The 14896-nt window shown below is 43.3% G+C and overlaps 1 long non-coding RNA gene across 1 annotated transcript; it reads right to left on the reverse strand.

The window, feature by feature from the left end:
* Positions 1 to 7975: 7975 nt before the first annotated feature.
* Positions 7976 to 11794, reverse strand: LOC128101194 (uncharacterized). Its single transcript, XR_008215024.1, has 2 exons — positions 10695 to 11794; positions 7976 to 10356 (listed from the first exon to the last, which is right to left on the reverse strand). It is a non-coding gene; the product is annotated as an uncharacterized LOC128101194 (long non-coding RNA).
* Positions 11795 to 14896: the final 3102 nt, after the last annotated feature.

Raw genomic sequence — 14896 nt, forward strand, 5'->3', positions numbered from 1 at the left:
TTATGATTGATCCCAGAATGTAGATGCTTACCACACTTTTCCTCCTCAGCTTCTCAACCCATTCATCAAGTAATGATGTGTGAATAAACATGAAGACCAAAGGCAACGCAATGTAAATGAAATTTCAGAGGATGTTTTTACAAAAACAAACGCACTGTCTTGTAACTAAGTGTCTTTTAATTCGTCTGTATAGGGTTTTTTTTTATTCTTATTTTTTGCTTTGCTTAAAGCCAACATGGTGTGATATGATGTTGAAAACATGCGCACACAAAGGTTCTCATATGTGCGTATCGACTTAGAGATGATACCTCAAGATAGTCAATGCAATTTTATTAGGATTAGAACAAAGCAAGACCACATTCTTAAACTCCTATCAAATGCAGGGCATTGCCTTCAATCTGGTTTCTTCCATCTGGAGACTAGAGCTATAGTCTTGAGAGTTAAAAGATATGAAGTTACTTGATAGTACTCTAACTCTGGTTTGATCATGTTATTTAAATAGCTTCCATCCTTACTGACAATAAAATGAAATCTATCTTCTTTGGAATGCCTTACAAAGTGTCCTGAGACCCAGATACAAGCAACTTTTCCTAACCTTTTTCTCTTCATTAGATTCTTTTTGCCTCTCTAGTACCCCCTGACCCACGAATTACTTAGATGTCACATGCAACCCAGCTTCCCCTGTTTCTGATCAATCCCTTGGTGTTCAGAATGTCACTCCCACACTCCTTACAGCAGCACAATTCAAATGACCATTGACTTGGTTTTCTTTTCTTTTTCTTTTTTTGTTTTTTGTTTTGGTTTTTCGAGACAGGGTTTCTCTGTGTAGCTTTGCACCTTTTCCTGGAACTCACTTGGTAGCCCAGGCTGACCTCGAACTCACAGAGATCCGCCTGGCTCTGCCTCCCGAGTGCTGGGATTAAAGGCGTGCGCCACCACCGCCCGGCTTGTTTTGTTTTTTCGAGACAGGGTTTCTCTGTGTTGTTTTGGTGCCTGTTCTGGATCTCGCTCTGTGGACCAGGCTGGTCTCGAACTCACGGAGATCTGCCTGGCTCTGCCTCCTGAGTCCTGGGATTAAAGGTGTGCACAACCACCGCCTGGCAACTTAGTTTTCAACAGAAGACTCTAGTGTCCCCTTTCTCATGTGACCATTCTGATTCTCCTCAGAACTGATGAGAAGCTCTGCTGTGCCACAAACATACATTTATTAGAAACCCTTTGGTCTCATGGAACTTGTTTATAAACTTATTCCATCCTCCAGAGTCTCTCAGATCCAAAGGGTGTGAACACACACACACACAGAGAGAGAGAGAGAGAAAGAGAGAGAGAGAGAGAGAGAGAGAGAGAGAGAGAGAGAGAGAGAGAGAGAGAGAGAGTTAAACTTCAGGAAGAAAGATTTTTCTTTTTCTTCTGTGTATGTCTCTTTGGTGCAAGGCAGCAGACTCTGTTAGGAACAGGTCATTACAGCTGGCATGTTGACTCAGTGGCTAAAATATTGCCCCACAAGCGTGATAAGCTGAATGTGATCCCCAAAAGTCATATGAAGCCAGGTTCAGGAGCATACATCTGCAATCTCAGTGCTCCTACAATGAGATGGAAGGCAGAGCCAAGGCAACCCCCCGAAGCCTATAGACCAGTTAGCCAGTTACCCTGGTGGGTTCAGCAGCGGAAAGAAAAAGACCCCGCCTGTCTCAAACAAGGTGGAAGCAAGAGGAGAGGGGGGGAAAGAGCATCAAGGGGAGGAAGCCCCTCAGAAAAAGGGAGAAATCAGCTTTCCATGTGAGCCCAACAAATTCTAGCCAGGTGACAACCATGTGCGTGCGTGTGTGCGTGTGTAGGGCATTAGGGGCAAAATTACTTCTTGGAGTCATCCTTGGTAACCTGAAATGGCTAGGCCTCTCAAGTCACCTCACAACCATTCACTGAATGTCACACTACAGAAAGAAAGTGATCTTTGGTGACATGGCACTCTGCTGTGGAGGACAAGCCTGTGACAAGCAGAAAGCTGAGGAGTTTGTGGACAGCAATCTCTGAAGCTAGGACAGGGCTATCCTTGCAGGGGTGCCTTAGTCTGTACCCCAGCTTTGTGTCTTCCCATCTCTTCCCCAGATCTTAAATTTCAAGGAAAGACACCCCCAGGATTCTTCAAGTCTCTCTTCCTGGGGGACACTCAGAAGAGCAGAGTAAGCATAAACTACAGCCCTTACTTCTGTGGCTTTTTCTGGAACCACAACTGGTACTCATGCACATCTTTGTTTCATTGTTAGTTCCCACGCTCGTGTCTTCAGCTAGCACCTCTTGCAGCCCTAATGATGGCCTACCTGGTGACATCATCTATGCCCAAGAGGCATCTATGTGAACTGCTTTCCTGCTCCCATGTGTAACAGCAGACACACCTCTTTCTTATGATCAAGGTCAAGTACCTCCACCAAAGTAGTAACTGTCTATCTTATCTAAAAGTGCCTAGATGCAGCCTTCCATAAACCATTTGGTTCCTGGTTAAAGTGCATCCCCTTTAAGAACTGGGCTCATTAGCCTTGTGGAGCTTGCAAAGTCGTGGTAGAGGAATTACACTTGTTTTCAGAGAGTTCTGTTAAGGAAAGCAGTCTTTCAATTTGCTTCTGCACATAGTTCTTCATACGATGCATGGCTGCCTCACAGCATCTGTGGGGGATCTCTTCTAAGATCCCCATGTATGTAAAACCAATATGACACTCAAGTGTCTCACATGTAATGGAAGTGTGGTACTGCATACAACCTACGTGCATGTCCCCATATATCACACAGCATCCCCAGATTACTTCTACTGCCTAACACAATGTAAATATTGCATAAATCGTAGCATGCTATATTGCTTATGAAACAGTGACCAAAAGTATCTATATTTGGGTTACAGGTGTCTTTTTTGTCCAATATTTTCCATCCATAGTTGGTTGGATACATGAATGTAACTGAGCAGATATGAAAGGCTGCCTGCATTACCTTACAAAGGTTCTTTACCCAATACACAAACTGCACCTGGAGAATAAATAGTACTTCATTCTTGCAGAGTGTTGCCACCAAATTTGCACCTCAACTGTACTGTCAATAGGCCTGTCTACGAGCTATAGTTCAATAGCTTTGAAGCCTGTCGTATGACTGATGGCTCTCACGGCAATATGTTCTGTTCACACCTGCTTTTCTGTGAGTTAGTTCTATTCTGATGTGAGACTCTGTGGGCTCCCATATCAGAAGATCAGATACAGAGCAAGCATCTGAGTCCCTACAGGTAGGAAAGACAAATTCATGCTTAGAATATTCTTCTATTATTTAGAAATAAACCCCAAATATTTCTGATCCTTCTAGGATATAAAGGGCCAGTGTAATCCACTGGCCACTGAGTATGTCATTAGACCTCAGAAAAACAATAGCATCCCCAGGGCTCAGGATCGACCTCTGTGTCTGGAAATCTGTACAGTTGGCAGCATCTGGGGTTTTATCCTCTCTGGTGAGAGGTAGGTCATACTCACAGGCCAGGCAGTGTCTTTATATCTCCCTGACACCCAATCCCTGAGGCTGCTATAGCAACGCTGGGGAAATCCAAAATCAGGGCCAGCTGCTGTCAGCTAGCCAAGATCATCAGCCCATATCAGTGCTATTCAAAACAGACGTAATAGGAGCTCCAGGGACGAGATGTATGCCATTGTAAATTTTCTCATAGGTACATTTAAAAAAGGAAATCAACGCTGATAACATTTTATCTAAACTAATGGGTATTTTCAATGTATGATCAACATACAATGACTAGGAAGGTTTTACCCATGTGTTACTATTTGGAATCCAGTGTGTATTTGATACTTGGATATGTTTCAGTGTGGAGTCATCACATGTGGCTAGTAGATGCTCTGTTGGATATCATAGACCCAGGGTGTGATTCATCTACTACAGAGTGTGCAGTTTGTAGGAGTTGACGTATGATGCAAATGTATTTACTCTATGGACACTCGCTCGTGCCAGGCACACACTAGGTGAAAGACATCCTTGCCCTGGTCTTCTTCTAGTATCTTTCCTTCTGGGTCTCTGCCTGGTCAGCCAGGTTTGACCACCTCAGCCCAAGTTCATACACGGAAGAACCAATTCTTCCACCACACAAACAGAATGTTCAAGCGCACCACCAAAGCTGTGTGCTAGCAGTTTTCCCGGTCATTGTTTTTCAAAACAATTCCTGGAGAAGGCTAGAATGGAACTTCCATGCATTTTTTTTTTTTTTTTTTTTTTTTTTTTTTTTTTTTTTTTGTGGTGTGGTGGGTTGGGGGAAGGAGGCTTGTATAAGAGCACTTTGTGAGCCAACCTATCTGTGAGCCACAGCCAAATGTTTTTTGTCCTCCACCAATTGGCCAATCAAGATTCTCTGTATGGAATGAGGCACATGCTGAGGAAGAGGGGCTGGCACAAAGTGGTGAACGCACAGAACATAAACCTCCTGACTGAATATCCTTGTGCCTTACAGCCTAGTTCATGCTGGAGCCTTGTGTTCGGCTTCTAGAATGCGCCTGCTGATGGAGGGCTGTCAGTTCTGCATTTTGTTTTTGTAATGAAGCTATGTATTTATTTGTTTGCTTATTGCATGGAGGTGTATGTATGTGTGGATGGATACATGCCATCACTGGGGTGGAGGTCAGAGGACAATGTGAGGAAGACAGTTCTCTCCTTCCGCTATGCGAATCCCAGGGATTGATCATGGGTTGTTGGGCTTGGTGGCAGGTGCCTTTACCTGCTGAACCATCTAGCCAGCTCTGTGCTTTCTTTCGACTCTGTCATAATTCATGGTCCCAGAGGCGCAGTCACACATTTAGTCACCTCGAGGCCCTGGTAACTTATTGGGGGCTGTTTTCCAAAAGATAAATATGTTACTTGTATAAGTTACTTTCCCCACTGTTGTGACAAAAGCATTGGGCAAAAACAAATTATGGAAAGAAGGATTTGCTTCAACTTAAAAACAGAATATAATCCATCATGGTGGAGAAGCATGGTGTGGGGAGCATGAGACAGCTGGTCACATTGTACCTGAAGTCAGGAAGCAGGAAAGACGAATGCTTAGCTTCTCCCCTACCTAATTTTATTCAACCTGGAACCCCAGACCACAGTACAGTGTTCTATGTTCAAATTTAAGATGGGTGTTCCCCTCCGCAGTTAACCAAATCGAGGAACTCCCTCACAGACATGCCAAGAGAAATCAACCGTCTCCATGACTATTCTAAATCCCATAAACTGGCAATCAAGATTGGCCATCACAATCTTGCCGCTACAAATAGCACTGCCTTAAGCTCAGGTCTTTTGGCATGGTCCTCCCAACTGCAGTACTTGCACACAACACCCTGTCCCATCACCAGTATACAGAATGCAGCAGGCAGTGGTCCCAACTGCAGGGCTGGCTATGATGTACTCGATACCAGCAAGGGACCTTTCCTACTTTCTCTTCTACATGAAGCTGTCACCCTTCACACTGGCTGGTCACAGCAATGTTCCTGGATGTGACCTGTTGGATAGAAAACTTAAAGAAGCTTGCCTAGCCCTGTGCTTCCTCTGAAGGGTGGGAATTCTGGTCTGGTCCTCCCACACCACAGGAACCCCAAAGATCATACTGGTGTGACAGTCCAGGATAGAAGACTTCATCTCCTGTCTTCCATACTGCATGTGTTTTCACTACAACCACTATCATATTGACAACTTATTGTTGATCTGATCCAGTTAGCATAATACTATTAAGGATGGGAATCTGTAGACTATCCAGAGAATTTAGATCTCTTCGGACCATTTTGTATAGGAGTACAAAACTAAATAGATGTTACTCATTGCACAGACATGCAGCCAATTTCAGATCCTCTTGTCCTAATTGGAACAGAAAAGAATAGTTTGCCTAAAAAGTGGCCTATTCACATACCTGAAGTTGTTTAGCTTGTTCTAGCAAATACACTCCATATGGCACAGCACTAGCAAATAAGACTGTCACTTGACTGAATATACAACACACTATTCCCAATCTTCTAGATATAGCAGTGCATGTAACCCCAGCACTCCGCAGACACAAGTTCAAGTCCAGCCTTGGCTATACAGTGAGAGCTTGTCTTAACAGATCAGGGAGGGTGGTAAGAAGAAGAAAAGCAAAATCATAATCATTCCATTCTCTTTTGTATGTTTTCTACAAAATGTTAAGGGGACTTGATGGGGATGGTTATTTCTATAACTTTTACATCCTTCAGGAGACTCTTTTTCCCCTCAGTTCCTTTAGGATGCAAGCTTGAGTCATCCCTACAAACTGAACTGGGAGTAGGGATGGATAGGAACAGTTCCAGGCTTCCACTTGTCCTTCACCTCCATCATGATCTTTATCTCATACACAAAATGTCCAGTGTGGGACTGCGGAGATATAAAATATATGAACCTCAAATATGTAGCCAAGGAAATGTCCACTGTAGAGGTCTGAAGACCTGGCAGACTTCCTGTAAACCAGACCTTGACCAAGACTCAGTTCATTACCTGGTTTTCATGTGTCCCATTATCAGTGGAAAGACCACAGTGGAGACTCAAGTTCTTCAGTCAGTGCCAACATTGGTCCAGTGTCAGCTTTTTAAGTATTTGAGTGTTCCTCTTTTTTCTCTCTCAATGTCAACCAAGCAAAGATTTGTGGGTTCCTTTCAGAAAGGACTGAAGTAATCATCACAACGTCCACGTGTTTGTTTGATGTAAGATGGTCTTTGCTCCTAGGGAGCTGGCCTTTCTTTTGGTCAGTGAGTTCTGGGTATGAAAGCTTACTCATATCTGGTAAGGTGGAGAAGTTTACAGTACCTTATTGGGGTAGTTACCTGGGCTAATAAATAGCTCTTGGTTATTTGTTCTAATTTCTTATGTTTGGTTTAGCTGAGAAATATCCTTTTTTAAATTAATGTACAAAATAATGAATTTCATTAAGATATTTTCATACGTTAATAATTATTGTGCTCTGCTCATGTTTCCCCCTCATAACTCTAAGTCGCCCTCACCCCCACTGGTAGATCTTTCTACACATACACAAACACACACACACACACACACACACACACACACACACACACACACACACACACAACCAAACGTGTACGATATGTTTGCATGTTGACACAGTCCCTAGAGATGCCTGATTCTGTTAACTACCTTAAACATGCTCTGTGCCCCTTTGTGGCCACTCTGATTCATGACCATGATTGCATCCACCCAGCTTTAGCAGTTAAGTGACACCACCTGTCCTCTATTGAGGCTCCTGTCATCCTGATTTGGAGTGTCAGTACTTCACATACCATTGCAGTGAGGCCCCCCATTTCTAGCCAAGGAGCGAATGATGCAGCTGCAAAAGCTGCCTTGCCAACTGTGTTTAAGGACCATTTCTGGGGGGTGGGAGTGGGCTGGAGAGATGGCTCAGCGGTTAAGAGCACTGGTTGCTCTTCCAGAGGACCCAGGTTCAATTCCCAGCACCCACATGGCAGCTCACAACTGTCTGTAATTCAAGTTCCAGTGGATCTGACTCCCTCACAAAGACATACAGGTCAAACACCAATGCATAATGCACATATATATATATAAAAGATTTGTTAAGCTGGGTGGTGGTGGTGCACGCCTTTAATCCCAGCACTCGGGAGGCAGAGCCAGGTGGATCTCTATGAGTTCAAGGCCAGCCTGGGCTACAGAGTGAGCTCCAGGAAAGGCGCAAAGCTATACAGAGACACCCTGTCTCGAAAAACCAAAAAAATTAAAAAATAATAATAATAATAAATTTTTAAAAAGAACCATTTCTGGCAGTAAATGTCCTATGGCAATGCCTGGAGACTCAGAAGTGGAGTTTGACATGCAAGACAATTCTTTGATTTCAGCACCCGTACAAAGGGTACTTAGGGACATCGGGTCCGCTCTTGGAGTTCTTAGTCTCATTACGAGAAGAATTGAAGAACAGACTCAAACAGAAGTTCAAGAACAATTTTATTAGAGTTTGAAAGAAAAAACCAAGGGCAGGCAAGCTGCTATTCTTGGCAGCTACCTGGGGAAGGAGAAAGAGAAGAGAAGGGGAAAAAAAAACCCAAAAACAAAACATGTCATGTGAATTCAGCCAGCATAAAGGTCAACCACACGGGGGACAAGCAAGCACACAGCAGAGAGTGGAGCTTCAGGAAAGGAGGAAGGATGCCAAAGTGCCAGAGAAAGCACGCTTAGGCTGCGCTGTGATCCGCACGTGAGACAGTAAAGAAAAAGGAAAAGTGACTGCGGACCCAACAGAACATCGTGGTGGTTGTCGGGGCTCTAGCAATGGGTAGGAATCTGGGAAGCAAAAGGAATTGATCTCATTAGAGAAGTGATAGTCACTCCCACCTCTACCATGGCTTAAGATGAGCCTGCCTTCCTGAGGGCTGGTTCCGTGTCCAGGTGATTGACCTGTCAACTGGAATGCTCTGCCTCTACCTAGGCCAGAGATTTCCTTCTCTTGACCAGAAGGAAAGAGTTCCCCTAACAGCAGCAGCCTTCGTTGCTGTTGTGACACAAATTGGAGAGGTGGAAAAGATGCACCATGACCCAGGACTCACGGATGTCTAGCTGAATCCCCTAAAATGTCTAGTGCACATGAGAGTTGTTCTTCAGTGAGTGAAAGCTACAGCATCCCAGAGCCCTGCCCTGATAGGTCACTGCATGTGGGTAGCCAAAGAAAGGGAGCAGGACATTTCCCTACAGCTGAGACCATTTCTGAGGGATAACAAGTCAGTCTTGGAAGGAATAGTCCCAGCATATTTCTGCGTGATACAGCCTGTTTGTCACTCAGAAGAAAGAATAAAGATGTGATTTTTTTTTTAACCTAGAAAAATCCTGTGTAAGAGAGAAGAGACAAGTAGAGCCTTGAACTTGGGTTTGAAAAACTGACTGTGTATTTACTGATGTGAGGTTGGCCCTTCATGGTACTAAGACCCACATGGAACAGGGAGTTGAATTCTGATTGGTATATTTAAGAGGTATTCCCTTACTAGAATCCTTTCTGAAGAGAGTGGTAAAAACAGTAAAGGAACCGAAGGCCACAGTAAAAGAGGACTAGTTAAAAGAACTGATTTTAGTATTAGATAATAGTTACTTAAGGGGCCATGAAAATATTCTCTGGAATTAAAGGATGAAAGTCGTGGGAGACAGAGGCCGCTGTAACGTCATGGACAGTAATTAATAATTAAAAACAAATAAAGCAATGCAGATATAAGGTTGGGTAAAGGCAGACGGGGCATTTCTGATCAAAGCAGCCATTACAGGCAACACTGGAAATATCAAATTAATTAGATATAAGACCCTAAGAGAGTGGCAAGAAAAGAGACTGAATATGAAGCCAGTGCCCGCTCACCCAAGTCCTTCTGAGCCATGCTTAGGGCTTTGCTATTGTACAGCAAAGCAGTGAGCAGCTCGGCATTTTAAGGGCGCGAAGCTGCAGGAAGCTGGAAAGTGGTTTAGAGGGCGGATATAAGACAGGAAGCAACTGGGAATAGCCGAGTCTGTCATCTGGCTCACCTCTGTTTGCAGGACCCCGCTTTGCACCTGCCTCGGGATGCCCTCAATTCAAGTCAAGTGAGTGAAAGCACCGCAAAGCACCGCCGGTTGTTTGAACAATGGTTGTGGGAATGTCGTGGGACCAACGTGCTCCAAAGATAAGTCAAAAAGGTTCAGCGGAAGGAAGGAGTCAAGGATGACAGATGGGTTTCCTCATTTGCCCTATTTGTCCCCAGTGGTATGCTTGCTGCGGACTGGAAACATTAAGGGAGGAGTGACTGGTGGCTGGGGAAAGGGCGGCGAGAAAGGATGAATTTAAAAGCCCCACTAATCATCCTCCTCAACGAGGTGCAGTCTGTTGAAATTTCCATACGAAGTCTGCACTCTCGCGCTATTCTGCGCACCCGTCCCAGGGTCACCACTACCCTGCTAGTGTGGAACAGCTTGTTTCTTTGTTAAGTTCTCTCCGAGAAAGCAAAGCAGTAAGCCAATTACTGAGATCATTCAGATGAAAATTTTACTTTTGCTTGAATTAGCCAGAGAATTGAAGCATAAATGGACCTTTTCACTTGACTGATTGAGATAATTGCTTCGCTTTGCTAGGGGAGACCTATCCTTGGAAGTCCGTGTTTGGCCACCAAAACATGTTTGTAATATCCATTATCGACGTTTCTTGAAACAACCATGTGTGGCTAGTTGCCACACTCGAATGCTTTGCTGCAGCTTTCTAGGTAGCTGAAACAATGCAGGGAACAATGGCATCTCTGAGAAGCTCAGTTGCTTGAATCATTTCATTTTTGGCCATCTCTAAGACATGTCAGCTCAGTTCTGCAGAAAGAGACCAAACAACATCTATGGAAGTCGGGGGAGGTGAATGGGCAGGTCAGTTCAGTGGAAAACACACACACACACACACACACACACACACACACACACACACACACACACACCAAAGTGAGAATTACTTCCAGGTGCACGGGAACAAATGGCTGTTCCTGAAAGGACTGGGTAGGCGGACTTGAAAGAAACATGTAATTTACATTTAATATTGGAGGAGGGAGGGTAGTTAATAAAGAAACCTGAGCAGGAGCAGACAATTAGAACAGCCGCGGCACTGGCAGCCGAGCCTTTGGCCAGCGTCCTAGGGAGTAGAAGCTTTTGCTTACCAGCATGCGGCACTGGGAAAGAAGAAATCTAAAAGCTCAGCCTTGAGCTCCGCGGCAGCTTTTCCTACGGTGGCTGTGATGGGAGCCTGGAGGGTACAACGCGGTCAGCAATGGCCTAGAAAACCCACTGAAGGAGACGGACATTAGAAAAGCCTCCCAAACGTCAGGTCTCTGTAATCACTTTGTGATGGCGCCCCTTACTGGCCAACAGGCAGAACACCCGAGTTCCATATCCTGAATGGAAATGGAAGGTGTTTACTCAGGCATTGGTCCTGTTTCTAAGTTTCTGTGTTTAAAAAAATGAAATGAAATAATAATAATAAGTTACTAGAAGGGATTTTATTATTTTCTGAATAGTGAAAGAAAATGACAGCTGTGACTTTTATAAAATCCATCAGTTTTTTTCTTTGATTTGTATGTGTAAAGAGTCAAATGCTAGGTTTTATGGTTATAAAATGACTGCTTTAAACTTTTTAATGTTATATCACACATATTTTCAAAACCATTTTAGGTGGTTGAATGAGACACATATACACCACAGAACTGACTTTCTCAAATAATCCTCTCTCTCTTTCTCTCTCTCTCCTCCCCTCCCCTTCTCTCTCCTCCCCTCTCCTCCTCTCCTCTCTCAAAGGAGACTGTAATAAGAAAGTTGACATTGTTTAACCACTTTCAACCCTGTCTCAAAAAAAAAAAACAAAATAAATAACCACTTTCTTTTTCTGTGGCTATTGATTTATTGTTTGAAATAGTGCTTTAATTATGACAAATGCCAATGCTCTCAAAGTGTGCTTGACATTTTGTAATGATCACAAGTCATTGAAAATCTACTATATTGAAACACAGATGAACTGAGAAAATCAAACCATTGTATCTAAAATAAAAATTGGGTGTTTTGCTTCCACATTGTTCTGAAGGTCATTAAAATATTAAATAACCCATGAGGTGTATCTCACTCATTTTTCCCCAACAGACTTACACATGTTGTCATAACTAAAAATAAAACCTGAGATATTTCTCTCCATAAATTTCATATTATCATGCTGGCAATATCCGATATTTTGTGCTATTTTGTTATCAAGAATTCTTTGGAGACCGAGTGAGTTACTAGTATCAGAACAAGGCTTTCTTTTAATATAAATCAATACTAAGACATCTTACTGTGCAAAATAAATAATATTGGCATGAAAAATGTTTCCATCATCATGAGATTTCTTTTCTAATTTCAGGAGATTCTGCACTAGGTCAATACTCTTGAACAATTTACCTTAAAATAGTTAGTTTCAGGTTTTTCATTTTTGTGCACTGTTTTACTTTTATATTTTTAGTCACAGGACTCTAGGTTATGTTGTGGAAACAAGGAGTCCCCAAAGCCTCCATGGCACCAGATCTGATCTGCCTTCAGGCCTGCCCTGAATGGGCAGAGCCTGGTACTTGGTCTGGTTCCTCTCAGATACTGGAGTTCACAGAGGTTTTGCCCCCCTGGACATTAGGAGAGCAGGACATTCATGAATGGTTCCCTCAAGGTTTCTAGTTGGGAGTGACATGTGTCTCTTCCACTCAAACACGGCAATGTGCAAAGCCAGTCACACGGACACAGAACTGGGTTTCAATTTCTATTATTCCAAGCGATTTCCTATGAATACACTTTAATCTTTCATGGAGAGCCAAGGCAATAGGTAATCTTGCCATAGCACGTGCTTGGGAAGAGGACGGAGATGACCAGGGGCAGTACCAGCCAGTCCCACAGGAATCAAAGACACTGACAGGATCCGGTGCAATTTATGTTTTGATTTTTTTTTTTTTAACGGAAAGAGGCCTAACAATTTATTTGCTGGTTAGTTTTCATGTCTGAACTTCTTTCCAGGTCTTACATTTTACTGAAATAAATTGAGCTTAAATTGAGCTCATGGGAGATTTCACAGTGATTGACTGATGAGATTGTTAGGGCTACTCAGGATAGATGGGAGGCACTGGGGCAGTGGCATGGGAGCAGCTGCCTTCAGGTCTCTGGCCTCAGCTTGAGTGTTGCCATGGTGACAACTGCCAGCAGGAACCTACTGGGAGCCCAGTGGATGCCTTGGTTGCCAGAGCTGTGTATCAGACAATGCGCCATTCCCAGCCTTCCAGAAATAAGCAGAATGAACTCTTTAGCTGGGGTGCTCCTTGCTTACTACCTAAGGGAAGATTTATTCTTGCTTAAACTACCAATTACCCACTGTCAGTTCAGACAAAACAACTCTATTTTCTCATTTTGTCTGTATGCTTCCTCTCCACTGATTTTCCATACTATGCCGCTCTGTGTCCACTTCTCAAGACATGCAACCTATACAGTTAGTAGAGCGACCACAACTCATGATTTTAGGTATAACAGAAAAATCAAAATATAAATAGGTCCTCTAGCATTGCACTGCCTAACAGATCATCTATGGTGATGTAGGTTAGTATCTGCACCCGTATGGTGTTCAACATGCTCGCTAGTGGCTCCATGTGAGGGGTCACTTGGTATTTGTCCGATACAACCATTAACTGTATTTCCTAACTGATTTTTATCTCTCTTTTTATTTTTTTTAAAAATATAAGTAGCTACATGTGGCCAGGGATATTGTATGGAAAGCATAGTTTCAGAATTATACTCAAGTTCAACTACCTAGTGAAACATAGTAATATCTCGTTCAAAATCGTGTACTTACTACCCTCTTTAAGGCATACAAAGATTATTGTTGAATGAAGTGTACCCTAGTATTCTCTAACTGGTTCTTGTAAATTTAACTTCCAACTCTTCACTACATAGCTAAAAAAGAGTAACAGGAGGGATGATGACCTGATCAGTTATGGGTCACAACCCTTTCGAAGCAAGTCTTAAATGGGAAAGATGCTGCTGTCTCTAAATAATTTATTACCCACTCTATTGTGATTCTGCAGGGGTACCAGATCCCAGCTACAAGATGACAGTTCTCTGCCCATATTTTGCTAGTCAACTGTTTTATTGGGGAGGATGTTCAAAAAGGTAAGTCGTTTTGGTCCTGTTTATTATTGTTGCTGGTGCTCATTTTGTGGCTTTGCCTAAAATTCCTCTTCTGTATTAAAAGGGACACAATATTTAGTGTGCTTATGATATGCTAATGCCTTACATTAATCTCATATATGATTTTTTTAACAACTCATAAATTAAGGATTGTTTTGCCCATTACACAATTAAGCTGAAGCTTAGAAAAGGTCCTGGCTAATAATTGAAAGAACCAACATCCATTCAAACAAAGTGTCTCCAGAGCTCAGGTTCTTAGGAAATCCCATTTCAGTGGCTGCCGTATCTCTTTCAACACTTAATTACCATTTAAGTGAGTGGCATGCATTGAAACAGGTCGGAAATTCCCAACTACACTCCATTTAAAAGTGTGAAAACAGCTCTAACTATTAGCCGTGTCCTAACCTGTACCCACATAAGATGCCCCAACTCAGCCAGAGGCTTTTTTTCTTGCCTTTGAATTAGAATAACCTTGGACGTTCACAAAAACACAGATGTCAGGGACTTCCACATGTGAGTGAAATTGGAGTCTCTGGGAATGGCCGAGGGACCCATGTTGATCGCACTGGGCAGGTGAGGGTGAGAGAGAGCAGCTCTAAGGATGGGTGCTGCAGAGGACGTCTGCACCAAGCCATCTCTTGTAAATTCCGCATCCACTTCCAGGGTAAAGGCTTCCCATGTGGGTGGATCTGTGTTCTGCTGTTGATTCATCCTGGAGAAGCTGCCCAGTTGAGGTGAGGAGGCCATCTTACCATGCAAACAGGACTCTGTCCCTGAAGTCTGACAATCCAGGATGCAAAGGAATGTTCCACTTTTACTTAGTGTCTAGAAGCCTCTGGCCCAGGAAAAGCAGGAAGGAGAGTGCTGTGAAGAAGATGTCTGACAGGAGAGGGGAGGGTGTGGCAGACTTGCTCTACTTCCTTCCCATGGTCATGGATGTTATAACAGACGCTGTCCATGTTCAGGAGTCAATGCGGTTTAAGAGGCTAGCCTGTGGGCTGACAGTGTGAGAGGAAAGCGAGAAGACTCGTGACGGATGCATTTCTTCAGGACGTTAGTGAGCTGCACAACTCGGGCAGTCCACAACTGAAAGAGAGCACCAGCTGCACTTTCAAGGCTAACTCAGATTTCCTTTTGCTTTTTGGGTTTTGATCCAAATTTGATGTGGAACCAA

The sequence above is a fragment of the Peromyscus californicus genome, unplaced genomic scaffold (genome assembly GCF_007827085.1).
Source record: "Peromyscus californicus insignis strain IS unplaced genomic scaffold, ASM782708v3 Scaffold_7__1_contigs__length_154581171, whole genome shotgun sequence".
Lineage (NCBI taxonomy): Eukaryota > Metazoa > Chordata > Mammalia > Rodentia > Cricetidae > Peromyscus > Peromyscus californicus.